Here is a 17,569-nt window from a genome sequence, read left to right as displayed (position 1 = left end):
AGCAGGAAATGTTAGATCAAATTTCTTTTCCGCTGCAGCTGGAATGGTGGTGTCCTCTGAACATCCCAGGGCCGGGCACAGTTAAGCAAGGGCTGTGGAGCCAGTGTGACAAAGGAGACTGCCTACCAGGAAGGAATGAGATGGGCTACGGCACAGACACTGGGATGTCAGACACTGACTCTGGAGGCTCTCTGGAAGGAGGTCCTTCTGATTATTAAGAGCTTTTTCTCTCTGCTTCTCAACTTTCAGATATGTAAGGATTACCAAGAGTGCTTTAAAAAGCTGATCATAGATCCTGTCCTAGAGTTTCTGATTTGATGAGTATGGAATGAGAGCCAGGAACCTAGTTTATTGATTTAATTATTTTTAAAGCGAATCATAGGTGATTCAGATGCATGGACCACAATTTGAAAACCAGAGCTCAGATCTACAGGGAGAAGTTTCCTTCTGTGGTTTTGCCATATGCTTCCCTGCCAGCAAGCTAGTCTGGATTGTTTTGCATAAAGGTCAATCATAAATTCCTAAAACATCGATAGGATTTGAACAAACATAATCATTCTAAGGGGAGTAGGATGGGAAGTAACAAATCTTAAACCCTGAGTACATGTTAGAAACTGTGTTGGCAGCTTAACCTACTATTAGTTTATTTCCTTCTTACAAGACCCCCGAGTAAAAAAGCATCTCAGTTTTATAAATGGAGAAACTGAGGCTTGGAGAAGTTGAGCAGTAATTTGCCAAGGATCACCAAGCTAAGGTAACAGAGTGAGGATTTAAACCCACATATAACTAGCTCTGAAAGCAAATATGCCTGAATAGAAGAATCATCCAGGATATTTGTTTAAAACCCGATTCTCAGTCCACTCTCCTGGAGATTCTGATTCAGCATCTTTGTGGTAGAGCTCTGGAATCTGTATCTTTGGCAATTAACCCTGGTGACTCTTACCTTTTGAGTTAGGAAAAGACTACTACCCATAGCACCCCCTAATAAAGTGCACACATTTGTGGATTCTTCCAGTGGGATTAGGAGGCGCAAAAGATCCAAGTTTTTGCCCTTTGCCTTCAGGGCAGAAGTGTTGCTTTTGAAAACACCTGATAATTTTCTTCAAAACTTGTCTTGAAAAATAAATGTGTGTTGCTATTCAGATGTTTTCCTTCCCTACATTGTTTCTTTTCTTAGAGAAAAACACTGGATTGGGATGAAGGAATTTCCAAAGCTATGTAATAACATATGAGGGTGGGCAACATTTTTCACATGACTCCCAGTAATAAAAACACAACAGATGGTTGAAAAAATAACCACAGAATTAGAGCAACCCCTGTGTTCCATACAGAGGTTAATTAACTTGGTTGGAGGATCAAATTTCCACACTCCAATATCCCAATAGTCTCTGGTGTCCACAAACTTTAAGGCGCACCAGAATCACGTGGTGTAGGGGACGCTGCTAGGTAGGTGCTCAGGCACCACCCCCAGAGATCCTAATATAGTTGGTTCATGGTGGGGCTCAAGAATCTACATTTTGAAAGAGTACCTGGAGTTATTTTAATACAAATACCTACAAACCACAATTCAAAAAACTGTCTTAATATATCAAGACCATCTTGAGTAGTTTTTGGAAGTAGGTAGAGAATGGATAGAAGGATGAGTGGATAGGCAATAGATGAATAGGCAACAGAATATCAACCAACACATGTTACGGAGTCCAAGCTCATACTGCTTGCTGAACGACAGGCCAATAAATCAAGAGATGAGTTGTTGGGGCAAGGAATAGCGACTTTATTCAGAAAGCCGGCAGACCAAAAAAATGGTATTCTAGTGTCCCAAAGAACCATCTTACCCAAGTTAGAATTCAGGCTTCCTTTATACTAACAGGGGAGAGGGTGTGGTTGGTTGTTGCAGACTTCTTGGTGTCAGAATCCTTTGTTCTTGCAGCTGTCCACGTAGGTCAGGTCAGGATGTTCCTGTAAACCTCCAACAATTTATCCTCTGTTCTGCAACTTTTTATCTCTATATGAATGGAAAAGTGTTATACCTTTAAAGGTCAGAGCCTTGAGAATGGGCTATCCTGTATATTTCAGGCTATAGGCAATATTCTTAACTTGTAGCAAAAGCAATAGAATACAAAGGTTAAAGTAAAAGAAACAGACCCAATATGGAGTTAGATTTGTTCTTCCCTATTACACCCAAACAGACCATAGGATTTAGTGGAAACTTTGCCTTATTTTCATTACTTATGAGTAATCCTACTGATTATTATAAATAATTTAACAGTGTTAAATATACAAGAGCTATTACTTCATGCATCCAAATTTTTTAAGTGTTCTACACCATTAGACCACAGTGTCTCTCACACCTCTTACTAAAGCAAGAGTACTCCAAGGAACAGTCGTGAGGTAGTTAACTGAAGCAAATCCTATTTTACTATCACTGTCCATGACAAAATTGGGCTGTTCTCTGAGAGGAATGATGGTATCCTTGGAATATAATAAAATAGAAGTGGGTAATACAATAAACTTTTAACAACTTGAAACTTCTGGCATTTGGACAAAACAAGAATATTAAACGATTTAATAGGAACCCTGTTTTGTGTTGTTACATACTAAAAATGAAAATACAGTCATTTTATCAATAAAATGTGTGATAGACTAGGCATCACAAATGAAATGGGGAGTGGCGTATCTAATAAATTTTGTAACAATTGCTTAGCAATTTAGTGGAAGGAGACCAATTTGGCTTATTTTCTCAAACCATATATCAAAATAAATTCTAGATAGATAAGTGTTTAAAACTAGAGAAAAAGCAATGTAAAAGTCAGAAAGCAAAGTACAAATGTATGACAGATAATGGTGTTAAAAAATATTATGTTAACTCTATAAAAAATTCAAACACCAAAAGTATACAAAAAACAATAAAATATTGTCCCATACTCTCATTTCCTGCTGGTAGGAGTGTAACTGGTATGGCATTTCTGGAAGCTAATCTGATAATATGTGTCAAATGCATTATAAATATGATTACTGTTCAATCCAGCCATTCATCCTCTAGGGGTTCATCCGAAAGTAAATAGACAGGTCTGCAAAATTGTATAAATAATGACATAAGAATGTTCATCACAACATTGTTTTTAACAGCTAAAAATATTAGAAACATCGAAATGTCCATCAATAGGCCAGCTCTACAATGCAACCGTAGGGAGCCTTTAAAGAATCGTGCCTTTATTTTTTGCATGAGAAGCTATCAGTGTAAGTAAAACAATTCAGGGAAAACATATCATGTTTGCACAATAGTGTTAATGTACTTAATGCCCTTAAATTTTACATTCAAAAATGGCTAAAATGGCAAATTTTATGTTATGTATATTTTACCACAATAAAAAAATTTTATTAAATCTAATTTTCATAAATGTTATAAAAATAGTTATTTAAAACAATAATAATATATCATTATTAAGAACAATATTTATTCTCTTAGTGGTGGAATTATGATTGATTTTTATTTCTCTATCCTTTGATAAAAATCTGAATTTTTATGTTACAGGTATAATTTTTATTATTTTATTTATTATTGGCAAAGATAATAAAGCTACTTCCATTTTGAAACTAAATTTGTCTAGTATGTACTGAAAACAAGCAGAAAAAAATTATAAAAATTCATAAAATAAAAAAGATAAATTACCAGCAAATATATGGGAAAATGATCAACAATAATCGCACACAAGGTAAAAATAAATGCCATTTTTAACTGCCAGTTTACACTTTATTTTAAGACAATACCTAATGCTGGTAACCTATGCCTTTGATTACTAGTGCCTCTCTATTGCCACAAATTTGAAAAATAATTGTCAGTTAATATCTATCTACTCCTACTCATTTCCTTTACTGTATCAAGCCCTATGCTGTGCCCTGCTGTCAATGACATAAGAGCCTTCTCTCCATGCCACCTAAACCAGGCATCGTCTGGTACCATTATTCCTCATTCATCTAGAACCACTTTTCCCACGTGCTTCACACCCTACTCCCCATTCCAGCCCTGTTTTTCCTCATTTTGATCTCATGATTCCTTTTCCTATTTTTGGCCTCTCTTCATTCCTCAAACTGAATTAACCATCTCCCTATTACTCCCTTTTGCCACCCATGAAGCAAGCCCTAATTAACACATTTCAAGAGAAAGGTGATTGTAATTCTTAATTTTCTTTTAGTATGTTGTTCTCTACCAAGTCACAGAGTTTGTAACTCACGTATATCTCAAAACTAAATTTGATGTACAAGCTAGAAATTTAAGGATGTCTCAAGACCATCATTCCCTATGGCATAGGTCATTCCACACTAATGGAATAACTTTATGGTAATTCATACCTTCAAGTTACTGTTTTATTTTGATTTCTAAATTAACCCTATTCACATGAGTCCTTATGCACCTCGGCCATGGTTGTTATTTCATCTACACAGACACATGGAGATCACATATAACTGTCTCCAGATGTGTCACACGGGGATGGAATTAAGGAAGGAAATTAATTAACCTCCATGTCTTGTGTGAGATCTGGCAGAGCACAAGGTCCCAAGAGACCCTTGAGCCATTCTATCAAAACGTGACCAGTTTTCCTTAGCCATACATTTACCAAACACACAGGGAAATGCAAGGACAATGAGTAACTGAAGCCAGAGTTTGCATTATTAACGTATCCAAGTTTTTAGTTTCGGAGATTCTGTGCATTTGACATGGAGAGTAGAAAATGTATCTGGCTTATTCCTTTAGTGAAAACACCTCAGTAAACACCTTTTTCTCAGTTCATTTTCTATCCTGGAAGCAAAAAATTTTAAGTGGAGAGAAACACTTTGGAAGTTTATTTGTACTCACAGAGAAGGTGTCTGAAAAGGAAACTGCACCAGCTTCAGCTCTGCCTGTGATAACCCTCATGATCTTTAAGATATTTTTTACAGAAAAAAATATTTTCGAAGATTGAAAACATTTCAGTATGTGGTCTCATGTTTTGGGCAGAGGTTGAGAGCTTCTGAGCCAGATAACAGAGCTATACATCAGTACATAAGCAGCCCATCCTGCCAACAGGTTTACCTTAGTTCTCTAGTAAACCCAAGTTCTATGTGGCAACTGTGAGCGTTTAGCTCAAAGGAAAACTCGTCAGACCCATTTCTTCCTCAAGGGTATCAGAATTATTTGTTTTTAGTAAACCAACTTCATTCTTTTATCCACAAACATCTACTGCGTCACTTGGGCCAATTCCTGGTACAAAATAAATGGGCCACACCTTTTGGCCACGAGAAGGGGATCTGAGTTATATATAAACATTCCCAGATAAGGCCATCTTTGACCATCTATGTTGACTAAAAACACATAGTGGAACCCAGCCTACCCGGAACTGTCAGGCAACTTGTAGACATGTGAGCAGCCATGACACGTTGCTGTTTCAAGCCTCTAGTTTTGGGATAGTTTGTTCTGAAGTATTATAGTGGCAATAGGTAACTGTTACATGCACTACTACCAATAACATTTCTCTCTGTATTAGCAGTATTCACCAGTGTAATTAAATAAGAAGTTGAAAAGAGGCGGGAAACTATCAACATATGCAGAAGTTATGACTACATATCTGAATAACCCCCGATTATCAAATTAGCAATGAATATAAACAATAAAAGGAATTTAATAAAGTAGTGGGATACAAAGTTATTATACAGAAAGCGATGGCTTTCAAATATATAAAGAATGCAGTTGGAAGATTAAGTGAAAAGAACTATAATTGCAACCAAAAAGATTAAATATATAGGAATAAACTTAATATTTAAATGTGGGTTATGTTTAAGAAAACATTAAAACACCATTAAGGTACAAAATAAAAGATGTGGAAAAACTTGTGAGGCATACCACTTCCTTGGGAAGGAAGACACAGCATCACAAAGGTGACGCTCCTCCCAAGTTGATTCTTAAATTCAGTGTAACATTGATGAACACACAAAAGATTTTGGTCTTTGTTTTGTCTTACTTTGCTTTGTTTTGAAGCTAGACAGCCTAACTCTAGAGTTAATATAGAAAAAATAAATTTAAATGCCTGAAAAACTCTAAAAAGGAAAGGTAATAAGAGAGGACATACACTACCAGACAGTTAAACTTTCACCAAAGTCTCAGTAATTAAAACAGGGGGTACTTATATGTGAACATACCAAAGGAACAGAACTTTTTAAAATCTAGAAATGGACTCAAATATGGTGGGGACTTTAGTACATGATAAAGATGACATCTCAATTCAGTGTGGAAAAGATCTCGGCAGTAAATTTATGAGGAGAAAAATAAGTAAATTGGCTCTAGACGTCACACAGTACTCAGAATAAATTCCAAATAGATTAAAATTTTAAATGTAAAAAATTGAAACTGTAAGAGAATTACAAGAAAACATAGAACATTTTTATAACTTTGGATTGCAAGTGGCCTTTGTAAAAATTACTCAAAGTTTGAAAACCAGTAAGGAAAAGGTAATAAATTGACAACATAAAATTCAGAAACTTCAGTTTAGCAAACAACACTAAAAGTAAAGCAAAAAGACAAATAATAATTGAGAAAAATATGCACAAGTCATAGTGTATTAAAAAAGCTATTTTCTTTAATATTACATAAAGAGATCCAGAAATATAATAAATAAGACAATATGGAAAAGTGGGCAAAGGTGTCAACAGGGCATTTACACAAAATGAACAGAAATGGCTGTTAGATATAGGAAGTGATTTTTTTTTTTTTTTTTTTTTTGCGTTACGCAGGCCTCTCCCGTTGCGGAGCACAGGCTCCGGACGCGCAGGCTTAGCGGCCATGGCTCACGGGCCCAGCCGCTCCGCGGCATGTGGGATCCTCCCGGACCGGGGCACGAACCTGTGTCCCCTGCATCGGCAGGCGGACTCTCAACCACTGCGCCACCAGGGAAGCCCGGAAGTGATATTTAATTGCACTTAGTGATACTCTGGGGGAAGCTAGGGTTGCCAGGCATCCTGTACAGACAGGCATGTCCTCTAGTAAATAATTTTGATCTTCATCCTGTACTGACTTTGTCAGAATGCCCTAAATGGCCAGAACACAGATTTTTGGTTTTAAATGAATTGCAACAATTTGACAGTTAGAGCTATTTTCTCACCATGGTAAATGGCAGCACTGACTGAAAATCATACCTCCATAGGTAAAGATCTGGACAATCCTCCATGGTCCTCCATGGTCTCTCCTGCAGGTTTGGCTGAGGGAAGACCAAACACAGAGACTGAGAAATAGAAGTACACATTTTTCATATTGAAGAAAGAACGAGACTATTAAAGTTCCAAGTCGTGAACAAGTAACCATTATTAATTAGAGATAAATTTGAATCAGTACACACACTCTAAAAATCAGTCAGTCACCAACAGCCTCACTCATCGAGCTGTGCTTCTGAGTCAGTGGGTCAGCAGTCCCCTAACGCCAGTAACCATACTGTCACCACGGAAAGGCCATTAGTCCCCAAACACCTATTTCTGACAGCCCACCACTCCTTGAACACCAGGCTTTCCAAAAACCTCACATAGGGTCAGCTCTGGCTTTCTTCAGAGACTGAAACTTTCAAGCCTATACTTTGCAGGCAAATGTAAAGTTCACCCTTTTTGTACCAATATCGAGTTCACTTTATTGTTAGTCCAGAAGTTTCCAATCCTTTCGATGGTTCAACCTGCTTGCAGTTAGTTATGGGTTTGGACTTGTGAAAGACACGCTGAAACTGCCGTGAGATTACCAAATTCAATCTTTTTCATGATTGTGATGGTTGCTATTATATAGATACATTGTTTATTTATGTGTATTTGAAGTCCCAAGTGCCAAAGCAAAAATATAAATTTCACGGTGAATTTTCTGAACAGTGGAAATGAGGGAAAGGTCTTTTTGAAGCTTTTTGTGTGGCATATGATTATTCATTCAGTTTCAAAGTCATTCAATATGAAAGTCAGATGTAAGCTGGCATATCCTAACAGTAAGCATAAGAGATGCATGATTTCTCCAACTAGTACCAAAGAAAGTAATAAAATGACAGGTTTTTTGATTAAGAGAAATTCAGATGATGAAGATCAAATAATTGCAGCAGATGTTGCAATGGCCTTCTACATAATATATTGTCAGTCTTTCAGGTCAAATGACCAAGTGTCCTGCTACCAGAAGTAGTTTCTAATTCCAAAACGCAAGCAAATTTTCAAGCGCCAAGACGAAATCTACCGCAATAATAAAAGTGTACTAGCTCCATTTACTATTACAGAGATTATCAAAAATCTGAACCCTTCACCTTTTTATGTCACAGCCTTGGATACTAGTAATCACAATGCAGAAAAAATTTCCCTTGTGCAATATTTTTCTCGTGAACAAGTTTTGAGTATAAGGCCATTGAGAGTAAAGTCCCTTCCATATGATACTTCAGAAATGGCAGCAAAGTTTTGCAGAGACTCACTTATTGAGTTAGGAGTGAATGAAAAAAACAATGGTACTGCTTCTGGTGGAGATAACATACAAATTTTGGTGCATGTTCGTTCAAGTAAAGATACAAACGAAACACTCAAAGTTGAGTGTAGCGTAGGTGGTTCTATGGAAGGTGTTGGCTGTTTTGCCCATGTTTTACATAATGCTGCTCAAACAGCATCTGGTGTCCTTTCTTGACATCAATTTCTTTTGCTGTCCATTGAATGTTCTCTTATTGCAGCATTTATACAGTTTGAACAGAATGATTAAAGGAGTTTTGTGATTTCGTTGGCCTTTAGTACTCTTCAAATTTGCTCTCATTCAAAAACCCATTGGCCTTCTTTAACAAATAACAGTGGATAGAATCCTTAGTTTATTTGAAGCACTGGAATCATACCTTAATTCTGAAGGAGAGACCCCAAATTTCTTGTTGACTTTTATATAATCCATTTGAGTAAAGCCTACTTATTTGTTGTTCACAGTTTTCAGTATCTCTTTAGCAACAAGAATATGCAAATTGAAGAAAAAGCAAACCATTTTGTTGAAGTACTTCACTGCTTAAAGAAACTCGTTAAATGTGTTTAAGAAAAGAATTGATGGAAAATGTATCCCTTCAAGTAACAAGCAAATGAAAAGATGCTCAATATCACTAATTATTAGAGAAATGCAAATCAAAGCTACAATGAGATTATCACCTCATACCTGTCAAAATGGCTATCATCAAAAAGTCTACAAATAACAAGTGTTTGTGAGGATGTAGAAACAAGGGAACCCTTGTACACTGTTGGTGGGTATGTAAATTGGTGCGGTCACTATGGAAAACACTATGGAGGTTCCTCAAAAAACTAAAAATAGAACTACCATATGATCCAGCAATTCCACTCCTGGGTATATATCTGGAAAAAAATGAAAACACTAATTCAAAAAGATACATGCACTCTCATGTTCATAGCAGCACTTATTTACAATAGCCGAGACTTGGAAGCAACCCAAGTATCCATCAATAGACAAATGGATAAGTGGATATATATATAGAAATATTCCTCAGCCATAGGAAGGAATGAAACTCTGCCATTTGCAGCAATGTGGATGGACCTAGAGGATATTATTTTTAGTGAAATAAGTCAGACAGAAGAAGACAAATACTGTACGATAAACTTATATCTGGAGTCTAAAAAATAGTACAAATGAAATTATATAGCGTAACAGAAACAGACTCACAAGTATAGAAAACAAACTACATCAGTGGGAAGAGGGGAGTGGGGGGGCACATTAGGGGTATGGGATTAAGAGATATAAACTCCTATGTATAAAACAAAGAAGCAACCAAGATATATTGTACAGCACAGGCAATTCTAGCCATTATCTTATAATAACTTTCAATTGAATATAAACTGTAAAAATACTGAATCGCTATGCTGTACAACTGAAACTAATATACTATTGTAAATCAACTATACTTCAATTAAAAATTAAAAAGGATATAACAATTTTTTAAGTTGCTAAGCAACAGATGCAAATGTAATCTTGAAGAATGGAAAAGCAAGGTACGCCATGAAAAATGTTATTATGTATTCCGATAGATCTGAAGAGCAATTCTTAGAATTGTTAACTTTATGCAAGTGCGTGGTCAGTATACCGGCTCATAATGTTAATGTTGAGGCTGTTGTCTTACTAATAAATGACCAGCGGACAAAAGAAGGAAGTAAAGTGGATGTGACCACTGTATAATCTATGTTCCAGTGTAAATAGACTCTAACTGCAAGTAATTCCATCAGCAAATTCTGCAGAACAAGGAACTATTATGGAAAGTTAAATCACCAGAGAAATATAATTAACAAAAGAGGTATGTAAGTTAGGTACACCTTATTTCAGATAAACAACAAATAGAATAATTACGTCCCATGCAATATCTTTTCATCTCATTGCCAATTAGAAATAATTCAAAAACAGCTGATTGTCCCATGTATTTATTTGTTAAATCTGGCAACCCTAAAGTCCAGCCCAAAAGGAGCAGAGAGACACTTACAGGAACTCACGTGGCAGAGGTACACTTTCCATTGCAACTGAACCTGGGGAGTCTACCTCTGAGGTTGCTGGCTTACATCCTTTTACCACGTGACACCTGAAAATTAAGAAACTCGGAAGAATTCAGCCAAGAATTAGAGGGAAACTGAATCCTGACGACTTTGAGTGAGCTCTTAATTGCAACCCTAATCCCAAACTTGTCAGTTACATGAATCAGTACTTCCCCTTTTTTGTTTAAACCAATAAACCATGTCTTCTGCCCTTAACATCCAATGGTTCCCCGAAATACAAGGCTCCATCCCTACCTGTACGCTCCAGACTCAGGTGCTTGGTGTAGTCCTCCAGCAAGCACATCAGCTCACCCCATCAGAAGCCAGCTGCCTCGGTGGGCACTTGCACACAGGACTCTGCCCCTATTGGAATTCATCTCCATCTTCCTTTCCTCTTGTCCCTGGAGCCACTGTACACCTTAGGCAACTTCCCCTCCACCAAGCCAAATTTCCCAGCCAGACCTCCATCTCCAGGAACACCTGGGTCACGGTGTGAAACAGATGCCTAGCAACTTTAGTTTGGGGTCAGGAAACCCAAAAACCATCAACCATCTCAGGGACCAGAAACCCAGAACTTCCGGGAAGAGAGGACGGCTTTTCAAATTACCTTTCAACCTCTGGAGTCACCCCTGGCCACAAATATAAATTACTGAAAGCAGAGTAAGTAACTAGACCATGAATCCCTACAGAGGGATTGCCAGTGTCAGCCCATATTCTCTCCAACACTGAATTGCCTTTCCTCTGAATGTGAGTTATGAATAATCAGCCCCATCCCAGGCCGTATCCTTCCCAGCAAGGAACAGACCCTGATTCAATCGTGCTGTATCCGCCCTAAGGGTGTTTGCACATTCACGCATATGTCCCCCTGACATTAGGTGTGGGCTCTGAGGCTTGGTGCGGTATAACTGCAGGGAACCCCATGCCCGTTGTAGTCAGTTGTCAGCAACACCTTCTGAAGCACCATGTGAACAAGATGAACAATGGTACCTGCGTTCATACCACCCTCTGAGCCCTTGGCATGAGCACAAAGCATTTGAAAATGTTTCCTCTTTTCCCTCAGTGCTATTCAGTTAAAGAGCTTCCTGCTTTGGGGGAACTTCTTGATTTTCCTTGTGTGCATGATTTGGGGAAGAGAAGAAGCAAAACAGAGTTAGAAGCAGAGGGAGACTGGGGGTGAATCCTGGACCCACTAGCTCCTGTTTGGCCCTGGTCTGTATGAGCCCCTTGTGTGTAAATCCTATCTCCCTGACTCATCTCCTACATGTGTCTGCAGTAAAGCAAAGACCTAGGGTCCAGGCACAGCTGGCTGTGTGGCCCAAGGCCAGTCACTCAGCCTTTCGATTTGTTTTGATTTTTTACTCTTTTAAAACTTTTTTGATTTTTTACTCTTTTAAAACTTTTTTGATATAATTGTAGGTGCACATGAAATTGTAAGAAATAATAGAGAGATCCTGTGTACTCTTCACTCAGTGTCCCCCAAATGGTAACAGCATCTTACAAAACTGTAGTACAATATCACAGCCAGGATATTGACATTGATAATCTATCCATTTCATGCAGATTTCCCCAGTCTTACTTGTACCCGTGTGTGTGTGTGTGTGTGTGTGTGTGTGTGTGTATTTAGTTCTATGAAGTTTTATCACATGTGCAGATTCATGTATCCACTGCAGTCAAGATATAGAACAGTTGAATGCTTTTTAAAATTAATTTCTATTGGAGTGTGGTTGCTTTACAATGTTGTGCAGAACAGTTGAATCCTTTGTGTTGCTCTTTTGTACCCACACCCTCCCCCGCCTCCATCCCAAACACCTGGCAACCACTAATCTCATCTCCGTATGGCAAATTTTGTCATATACTTTGTTACATGAATGGAATCACACAATACGTAGCTTTCGGGGAATGGCTTTTTACCCGAAGCATAATTCCTTTTCAAGTTGTTGCATGTATCAGTAGTTTCCTTTTTTAATTGCTGAGGAGTATTCTATGGTATGGAAGTACCACAGTTTAACTATTTACCCATTGAAGGATACCTACGCTATTTTCACTTTTTGACTATTACCAATAAAACTGCTATGAACAGTCATGAGCAAGTGAAATGCAGCAGGACCCTATGGTCCTTCCCCCTCCCCCCACCCATGTCCTCAGCCTGCTTTTGTCTGTGGAAAAAATTTAGCCAGAGAATAAGTTTAATCAGAGAAGTGAGAAAATGCAGAAACAGAGGGAAACAGTCAAAGGAGACCAAATAATAAGTTTTGTCATTAAACATAGTCAAGGACCTTTAGTTCCACCTTTAGGGCTATAGATAATATTCAGAGCCATATCCTGTGAGCTGTCTTATAGATGCTGAAACCCCCAGCAGGTGGAAGAAGTTAACTACATGATGACCAGGCAGTAGCCATGACACAATTCCAGGAATTGGCCTCAAAGAAATGGGAACAGACAGACCCTGGAACTGAAGATTAACTGTACCTAATACAATCAAGATGATACTGGTCAGACCACCGATGACCAGTTTCAAGATGACAGTCAGAGCTGACTATACTGTTTCTACATGTAGCCCCCTCTCTCTGTCTATACAAGCTCTTGCCCCCTGCTCGTCAGGGGCGGGAGTCAGCCTTTGGACAAGTATCCGCCCACCCACCACACCGGTTGCCAGCATCCAAAATAAAGCAAACTTTCCTTTCCACCAACCCGGCCTCTTTATTGGCTTCCGAGCAGCGAGCAGCCGGACCCCACTCTTGGTTACACAAGTTTTTGTGTGATCATAAGCTTTCATCTCTCTGGGATGAATGCCCTAGAGTCTAACTGCCAAAGCATATGGTGGTTGCATGTTTAGTTCTATAAGAAATTGACAAACTATTTTCCAGGGCATCTGTACCATTTTACATTCCCAGCGCTCAGCCTTTTCAAGCCACCATCTCTCCCTTGGTTTGAAGTCCTTGAGCTTCAGCTCCACAGAAATATCACTTGCCTGAGTCACGTCCCCAGACTTCTCAAGTCCTGCCCTTTTCACCTACTTGTTAACAAAGTTCCTCTGGACTGCAATTTGTAAGCGTCAAATAACATTACGAATTTGTAGTATTGTCAGATTATTAATCTTCCTAGACTGTAGGCTTTGCTTTGTCTACAGCCTTTCTCACTCCAAAAGCTAAAGGTTGCTTTTCTGGGCTCAGGATCCAAAAGCTAGGTGAGATAAGAGTCGGAGGGAGCCAGAATGAGCCGCACTGCCCTGAACTCTCCACCTCTATAGGTGTAAAGACCCCCACCTTAGGTGGCTTCAGTGCCTTTTTTTCTCAACACTGTTCTCGGGGTCCCACATGCTACTTTTGCCTTTGCCTTTGCTGACTCCAATCATTTCAGCATCTTCTTTGCAATGATCCACCTAACTCGGCCCTACAATACTTGACCTCAGACAATGTGGTTGTGTATGAGAATGAGGAACTACTGGGTGCCTTTGGTTATGTTGAGTTCAGTGGTCTGATGAGGGATCCAAGGTAAGCCCAGGTTCACTGAAAGCTCAGCACATGGGGGCAGGGCCCATCTGTGGTCCATCTCCTGGGAGTGTTTCTGGAGGAAAGCTATCACATCTCCTCGAAGTGCATGAACATCACAGGAAGGCACCTCAATCCTGATGGACAAACTCGTCACCAAGGACAAGATCTACCACACTGTGAACAAACATGGCTGGAAGAAGACACCAAGATTAGCTTCCCCAAACAGGGAAATGCTGCAACTGACAATATCCATGCAGATATTGTCTTTGTGTTTAAAGATAAACCCATTCACACCCCCTTGCCAGGATGGCACCCGTGTGCCCCACAATGACTCCATCAAATGCAAAGCCATGGGCCTGGGACAGACCGTGTGGAGGCAGGAGGTAACAGGAGAGCCATGATTAAATATGATATGGACATTCTTTTTCCTTCCCAAATACTGCTTATTTCTTGTTATCATTCCTTTTCCCCCCTTTTTCAGTCATTCTACCACCCAGCTTCTTCTCCCTCTCAGTCTCATTTTTCCCCAGGCAGATGAATGCCCCAGACACAACAATTCTTTTCCAAGGCCTTTCCCCAGCCCTCCCAGGGACCACCACAGCAACACCCACAACACCCACCCTCACCCAAGACACACCCAGCTCTGTGTCCACTGGACAATGGCTATGTTTTCTAGAGTAGAAAAAATGGTAATTTTTCAGAAAAATGTTCCTGTTCCAGAGCCCCTCACTAACTGGGTGGCATTGTCACAGGTGGGAGGTAGGGAAGCCAGCCCAAGACAGGAGGGAATTTTCATATCCCTGGCTTTAAATCAGTTCTCATTCAGCTACTGAAGAGTGACCTGAGTGCAACCAGGAGGTATGGGAAGATTTCTTGCTCAAGCCTGAAAATATAATGTCTCCTACCTCTCCCAGCACTACTAAGACATTTCCACAATCCTTGTCTGCCCAGCGAGTCCCAGGGAGCAAGTGTTCTCAGCTCTGATATATCCTCCTCACTGGACTCTCCTTTTGTCTTATTCTGTTCCCTCCTTCTGCCATAAAATATATCTTCTCCCATTTTTTAAAAATTCTGACCAAGCTGGGAGGACTCTGGTTCATAAATCAACTGTGTAATTTTTTTTAATTTTAAGACTTTATGTTTTAGAGCATTTTTAGGTTCACAGCAAAATTCAGAGGAAGGTATAAAGATTTTCCATAGATGCCCCCCTGCCTCCCTACATGCCCAGCCTTCTTCATTATCAACATCGCTCAAAAGAGTGGTACTCTTGTTACAATTAATGAACCTACACTGACACATCATCATCACCCAAAGGCCATCATTTATGCTACAGTTCACTTTTAGTGTTGTGCGTTCTATGCATTTCATCAAATCTGTAATGACAGGAATCCACAATTATAGTATCATATAGAGTATTTTCACTGCCCTAAAAATCCTCTGTGCTCTGCCTGTTCATCCCTCCCTCCGTCCAACCTCTAGCAACCACTGATCTTTTTACTGTCTGTATAGTTTTATCTTTTCCAGAATAGCGTCTAGCTGGAATCACACAGTATGTAGCTTTTCAGATTGGCGCATTTCCTTAGGAATATGCATTTAAGATTCCTCCATGTCTTTTCATGGCTTGATAGCTCATTTTTTTTTAGAACTGAAAAATATTCCATTGTCTAGATGTACCACAATTTATTAATCTATTCACCTACTAAAGGACATCTCGGTCTTTGTAATTATGAATAAAGCTTCTGTAAACCTCTGTGTGGAGATTTTTCTATAGACATAAGTTTTCAACTCATTTTAAATACCAAGAAGCATGATTGCTGAATCATATGGTAAGAGTATGTTTAGTTTTGTAAGAAACTGCCATACTGCCTTCCCAAGTGGCTGTAAGTGGCATTAAGTACATTCACGTTACTTTGAAACCATCACAGTTATTAATCTGCAGAATTTTTCAACATCACAAACTAAAATTGTACTCATTAAATGATAATTCTCCATTCTTCCCTCCCCCAAGCCCCTGGCAACCAGCATTCTACTTTCTACTCCTATGAGTTTGGCTACTCTAGGTATATAAGTGGCATCATACTATATTTGTACTTGTGACTGTTTTATTTCACTTAACATAATGTCTTCAAGTTTGATTCATGTTGTACTATGTGTCAGAATTTCTTTCTTTTTTAAGGCTGAGGGAATTCCATTGTATGGATATACTATATTTTGTTTATTCATCCATCAATGGACACTTGGTTGTTTCCACCTTTTGACTATTGTGAATAATGTTGCTTTGAACATTGGTATACAGATATTTGTTTGAGCCCCTGCTTCAATTCTTTGGGGTGTATACCCAGAAATGGAATTGCTATGTTCATTTTATGTAATTCTATGTTTAAGTTTTGGAGGAACTGCCAAACTATTTCCAGCAGCACCTGCACCATTTTACCTTCTCACCAGTGGTACCCAAGGGTTCCAACTTCACCACATCCTCATCAACACTTGTTATTTTCTGGGGCTTTTTAAAATAATAGCCACCCTAATGGTTGTGAAGTGATATCTCATTGTGGTTTTAAGTTGTGTTTCCCTGTGATTAGTAATGTTGAGCATATTTTTGTGCTTATTGGCCATCTATGTATCTTCTTTGGAGAAACATCTATTCAAGTCCTTTGCCCATTTTTAATTGGGTTGTTTGGGGGGTTTTGTTACCGAGTTGTAGGTGTTCTTTATATATTCTAGATATTAACCCCTTCTCAGGTATATAATTTGCAAATATTTCCTCTCATTCTGTGAATTGCCTTTTTACTCTTCCCTTTGGTACACAAAAGTTTTTAATTTTGATGAAGTCCTATTTGCCTATTTTTTCTTCTTGGCTGTGTTTTTGGTATCATATCTCCAAAGATCACTGGCAAATCCAATGTCATGAAACTTTTCCCATAGGTTTTCTTCTAAGAGTTTTATAGATGTAGCTCTTATATGTAGGTCTTAGTCCATTTTGAACTAATATTTATGTATGGTGTAAGATAAAGATCCAGCTTTATCATTTTGCCTGTGAATATCCAGTTTTCCCATCACCATCTGTTAAAAAAGACTACCCTTTCCCCATTGAATGATCTTGGAATCCTTATCAAAAGTTATTTTACCATATAGGTAGTTTATTTCTGGGCTCTCTATTCTATTCCATTGGACTATGTGTCAGTCTTTATGCCAGTATCACACTGTTCTGATCACTGTAGCTTTGTAGTAAGTTTTGAAGTCAGGAATGTGAGACCTCCAACTTTGTTCTTCAGTTTCAAAATTATTTTGGCTATTCGGGATCCCTTGAGATTCCATACAAATTTTAGGATAGATTTTTCTATTTCTGCAGCAAATGTCTTTGGGATTTTGATAGGAATTGCACTGACTCTGTAGATTGCTTTGAGTAGCATGGACATTTTAACAATATTAAGTCTCAATTTGTGAACACAGGATGTCTTTCCATTTATTTGTATCATCTATCATTTTTTTTCAGCGATTTTTCATAGTTTTCATGCATAAAGTTTTAT

General features: G+C 38.6%; 1 long non-coding RNA gene across 1 annotated transcript in view; it reads right to left on the bottom strand.

Moving 5' to 3' along the window:
- Positions 1-1,765: 1,765 nt before the first annotated feature.
- Positions 1,766-17,569, bottom strand: part of LOC137227107 (uncharacterized) — a 98,633-nt gene continuing 82,829 nt past the window's right edge. Inside the window, exons 3-4 of the long non-coding RNA XR_010944697.1 lie at positions 7,171-7,232; positions 1,766-2,005 (exon numbers count right to left, since the gene is read on the bottom strand). This is a non-coding gene — a long non-coding RNA (uncharacterized lncRNA). The remainder of the gene's footprint in view (positions 2,006-7,170; positions 7,233-17,569) is intronic.

Source organism: Pseudorca crassidens, chromosome 7 (assembly GCF_039906515.1).
Source record: "Pseudorca crassidens isolate mPseCra1 chromosome 7, mPseCra1.hap1, whole genome shotgun sequence".
In the NCBI taxonomy this organism is placed as follows: domain Eukaryota; kingdom Metazoa; phylum Chordata; class Mammalia; order Artiodactyla; family Delphinidae; genus Pseudorca; species Pseudorca crassidens.
The sequence above is the reverse complement of the archived record's forward strand: the minus strand, read 5'-3'. Positions and strand labels throughout refer to the sequence as shown.